This window comes from Spermophilus citellus, assembly GCF_964194105.1.
Source record: "Spermophilus citellus genome assembly, chromosome: 8".
Lineage (NCBI taxonomy): Eukaryota > Metazoa > Chordata > Mammalia > Rodentia > Sciuridae > Spermophilus > Spermophilus citellus.
This window is the reverse complement of record NC_138189.1, coordinates 151,972,333-151,977,190: the sequence shown is the minus strand read 5'-3', so window position 1 is coordinate 151,977,190 and position 4,858 is coordinate 151,972,333. Positions and strand designations below refer to the sequence as shown.

Sequence of the window (4,858 nt, the reverse complement as noted above, 5' to 3'; positions counted from 1 at the left end):
GGACAGAGACGAGGGTCTGCAGAAGTTAGCAGGCTTGTCTGGAAGACAGAGGCCGCAAGCCTGACCTCAGGTCTAATGAGTGCACAACCCCTGCGTTTCACCGCTCCCGGGTGCTGGTGTCTTGTGTCTCTGTAGTCTGCTAAGACCTCTCCTGAGTTTCTGCTCCTCTAAACCTGATTCCCATTTCCTTGAATGGGATTAATGCGCAGAAGTGATTTGGGCATCTAGGTCCTGTGGTGCAGGACACTTCTCGCCAACCTGGGAGCCCACCCTCAGGTGAGGTGCCCTGACTGTGCTTTCTCTGTCACCTGATTTTGACTTTTACTTGTGGTGGCTGTGCAGCTCTTGAAACATCACCCAAGATGCACGGGCGTAGGCCCAAACCTCCTGTGTCAGGATGCTGCCTCCTAAAAATGTGCACTCTTCCAATAGTTTCATGCAGAAGAGGAAAGGGTTTTAAACGTGAAACTGTGTGGGTGTTTTGGCTTGTGAATCACCGCAGACCTGTCCCATATCATCTGGTGGAGGCGGTGCCCATAGTGGTCGGAGCTCAGGTTTGGAAGTTTCATTACTCACCACCTGGGGGACCTCAGGAAATTTACTTGTTGCTCTGAATGACAGGTGGAAAGGAATAGTGGTAACAATTTTCTCTTAGGTTCGTTGTTAGGATAAGACAGGAGGATTTTTTAAACCGCCAGGCCAGTATTGATAAGAATGCTCAGAAGTAAGCACCTCTGGGCACAGTTCATTGCTGACCCTCCTGCAGGTTTCCTACAAGGTCTTTGTCACAGTCAGCATGCTGCGTGCTTGAGTGGCCTCTCACTGGGCTGGCTTGTCACCTTCCAGAAGCCAGGTACCTTCAGTGTGCCCTGTGTGCCCTCGATGGCTGCCCTACCCTCTGGACCCTTCCAAGCCAGGCCCTCACAGCATCTGAACCTCAGTGATCACTGTTATCGTTATTATCACTAATACTATTATTGCCATCTGTGTTAGACTCAGATCCCATTCTAAAAAAAAAAAAAAATCCTCTAGATGCGATTTAGGTTTGAGTAGTTACCACAAAGCTTACAAGGTGTTGGGCTCCTGATCATGGAAAGACATGGGAACATCAGAGAGCAGCAAGTTCAACCCGTTTGAATTTTGAAATAGAAGAACTTAACGGTGTGGCCATGTTTGGTGACACAAGAATTCCCCAGGGGCAGCTTGAGAACTAGGAAGGAGGCTCTGATCTGGTCCCATGCGGGCTCCTGCTGTGCTCTGCTGAGTCGAAGGGGGACTGCAGAGCGTGGCCCAGGTGATGGCCTGACCCTCTGGACCCTTCCATTCACCCAGCCTGCTCATCTCCCCAGGCCTGGCATTGGCCAGTTCCTGCCTTATGCAGAGATGACGCTTCTCTGGATGATCAAATGAGCTCCAGGGACAAGCTGCACACAGAGAACTGAGAACCAGGAAGTGTTGCCACCAGGTGCTTCTCTGGACGCCTCAGAGGAAACTGGGCACCTCTGGTGAGCCCCATGTGGAGTCCTTCCCTGGACTTTGGGATCTCCAGAACAAGGGGGAAGTTGTATGAATTCACCCAACAGTCACTAGGTGACTAAGATGGTAAGAAGTGTGCATGGACGGTGCTTTCAGACATGTTAAGGCTGCACCTTCCCCCCTCAGGGGGCTTGGGCAGTCCAGCTGTCCGACGAATTAGCCAGAGTTAGCCCTGGGCGTCCGTGACATGGCAGAGCGAGACAGAAGGTACCACACAGCCTTGCCACAGCAAAAGGAGAGGGGTGTGGTGGCTTGGGGAGCCCCATGGTTTCATGTTGAAAGCACATGAGAGCCGTTGACACCAAGCCCATCCTCCGTCTTGCTGTCACTGCTTCTTACACCAGTGCCAGCTCTCAGGCCAGAATAGCCATGGCTGTTTGTGCAGACAAATCAATTTTTTGGAAATATCTTGGGGCAGGTTTCCTGAGGTCAGGAGCATGGGAACATAGCAAGGAGCATGATTTATTGCCAAATATCTATTGAGCTGTTATGATGTGGAGAGACTCATTCAAATGGTAAATGTTTAAGCAAGACACAGTCCCTGCCTGGGGAGCTCGCAGGGCACGGCTGACACCGGAGTGCATTCCTTGTGGTTGAGAGAAGTGGAGGTGAGGATCTTCTGCGGGACGTTGGAGCTGGAAGGGCTGCCAGAAGCCAGCTTCGCCTGGGAACCGATTCTTATGACTATGGAAATTATAATTGTGATTTGCTCAAGGTCTCCCAGGGATTTAGCTAAAAAAGTCAGATGTGAGCATACTTATTTTTCTTCTAATCTGGTGATTTTTGTCATGATAGGACATACATATTTATAATTCAAGTAGATCAAATGCAATTTAATTGTGCTTAGATTGATGTAATGGTGAGTCTCAATTGTTTTATTTTCAAATGTGTTCAATCTGGGTTTTCTCTGGATTGTTTATTTTGGGAGACAGAAGACAGGGCAAGAAGAAAACGTCCTTTATTTTGTTAGACTTTTAAAAAATCTAGAAATTTATTATTTTTTATTACATGAGTAAAACCAGGAAATATGGATAAGAACAAAGAGAAAATCCAGTCTAATTGTAATTCAGTCTTCAAGGGAACTATTTCTCTGTGTGTGGGTATATCTGTAAATTCAAAATTCACATTTGTTTGCAATAAAAATTGGATCACATTTAACCTACTCTTAACCTACCTTACTTTTATTTGTTATTTGTTTTTAATTTTTTTTTGTAGTTGTTGATGGTCAGAATGCCTTTACTTTATTTTTTATTTTTTGGCAGACACAACATCTTTATTTGTACGTGGTGCTGAGGATGGAACCCAGGGCTATGTACATGCCAGGCGAGTGCGCTACCACTTGAGCCACATCCCCAGCCCCCTTTACTTATTTTTAAGTGGTACTAAGGATCAAACCCACTTCCTCATACAGGCTAGGCAGGTGCCCTGCCAGTGAGCCCCAGCCCCAGCCCAGTACCTTACTTTTAAATGTAACTATCATGTGAACATTTTTGATGTGAATAAGTATGTTTAGAACATCATTTTTATTTGGATAATCTGTTTTATTTATCTTATATTTTGAGGCACTTCATTTATCTTTAATTTCTGAATAGTTTGAGGACAATTTTTCTCTTATAAATTATTGTGCAGTGAAATTTGCATAATTATATACTCATCCTGAACCATTTCCCTTGCATTTTCACAAGTGGCGTGTTGGGTGGAAGGATGAACACACCGCGGGACTTGACTCACAGCCAGCCACTGATGCTTCCTTCCCTGTTCCAGTTTCAAAATTTATAGCTCGTGCTGCAGGACTATAAAATCTGGAAAGGATCAATAGATTTATTTAAGCAACAACAGCACACAGAGCTTCTCCAGCTGGAAATACAGTCACGACGGCGTAGCCTCACAGAGCAGGGCTGTCGTTTCCTGAAATCTGTTAGATAGTTGGACAGGTGGCATTGGCTAAGCTGGAGAAGATAAGGGTTTGAGATAGGTGGCTTCATTCCCTCCACAGAGGACAAGAGTGCATTGGTCTTAAGTTTAGCAGTGGCTTCAGTAAGTGGCTTTTTTGTCACATCTTCATACATTCTTGTTGGAGATCTCTGACTCCCATCTACTGAATTTGGTGGTTCTGTAACTGCCTGTCCATCTTCAGATGTCAGAGAGGAAGTCTACTTATTGCTTAGGGACTCAGAGATTGTCTGTTCTTGTTTAAACCCGCTTCCTATGTGTGATTGCTTATTAATACAATTAATATAAGAATAAATAATAGTTAAGCTCAGTTTTAAACTTGCAGTACTAAATACTACTAGATGTATGTGATGGAAATACTAAATTCAGTGAGGTTTGCCTCTGTCTTTTAAAAGAAAAAGTAAACATTTTATTATAAAGTATTTTCAGGAAAAATGCACTGTGTTCATATATATATATATAATTTCTTTTGCAGTTTTATCCTCTGACATTTTGGTGCCTGCTCGTTGGTTTTCTTGGATGAGAAATAGTTTAACCAGATATAGGGGCACGTGCCTGAAATCCTAGCAACTCGGGAGGCTGAAGCAGGATGATTATAAATTTGAGGCCAGCCTTAGCAACTTAGCAAGACCCTGTCTCAAAATTTAAAAATGAAGAGGCCTTGGGATGCAGCTCAGTGATAGAGCACCCCTGAGCTCAATCTCCAGTTAAAATTAAAAATTAAAAAAAATAGAAATAAAGAAAAAAAGAATTTATCAATAACCAATTTCAATCAAGCACATTGCATTTGGGTAATGTTTTTGAGCTAAAGGTCCTTTGTGAGAATTGTTGCACAGGGTTTCAAAAGTGATGTGTGTATAATATCTAATCCCTATTGTGCTTCTGTAGCAGTCTGAAAATTCAAAGGGAGATTTCTTTATATGGAATTGTTTTGTACCATTTATAATTTTAAAATTACTATAAAATAGCTCCAAAGGTAAGATTTTTTCCAGTTAAGTATTTGATTGTCTAAATAAATGTTTATAGAATTTCAGATTATACAACTGAATTCATGTTTTCAATAAATACATGAAATTACTTTGTCATCTTTATCATATCTCTGAAGTACATATTAGTTCAGTTTTTGAGAAGGAAAACTGTCAACTTTCCATTTTTTATTTTCTGTTTACAAATTGAGCTTATTTAGGTTGCTGGATTATTTTAGAATAGCTCAAGAAACACTGAAGTATTTATTACTGTGTTTCTTGGATAGTGTCGACTTGCCCATTATAAATATTCCCATCTCATACTAGTAAATATAATCCTGTCAGGTGAGCCTCGTCTACTTCAAGAAGAAAAAGCTCTTGATAGCAGGACAGGTGGGTTCTGA

The 4,858-nt window shown here is 42.5% G+C and overlaps 1 long non-coding RNA gene across 1 annotated transcript; it reads left to right on the top strand.

Moving 5' to 3' along the window:
* Nucleotides 1-2,070: 2,070 nt before the first annotated feature.
* Nucleotides 2,071-3,728, top strand: LOC308654132. The gene is made up of 3 exons (XR_014023182.1): nt 2,071-2,144; nt 2,799-2,848; nt 3,222-3,728. It is a non-coding gene; the product is annotated as an uncharacterized lncRNA (long non-coding RNA).
* Nucleotides 3,729-4,858: the final 1,130 nt, after the last annotated feature.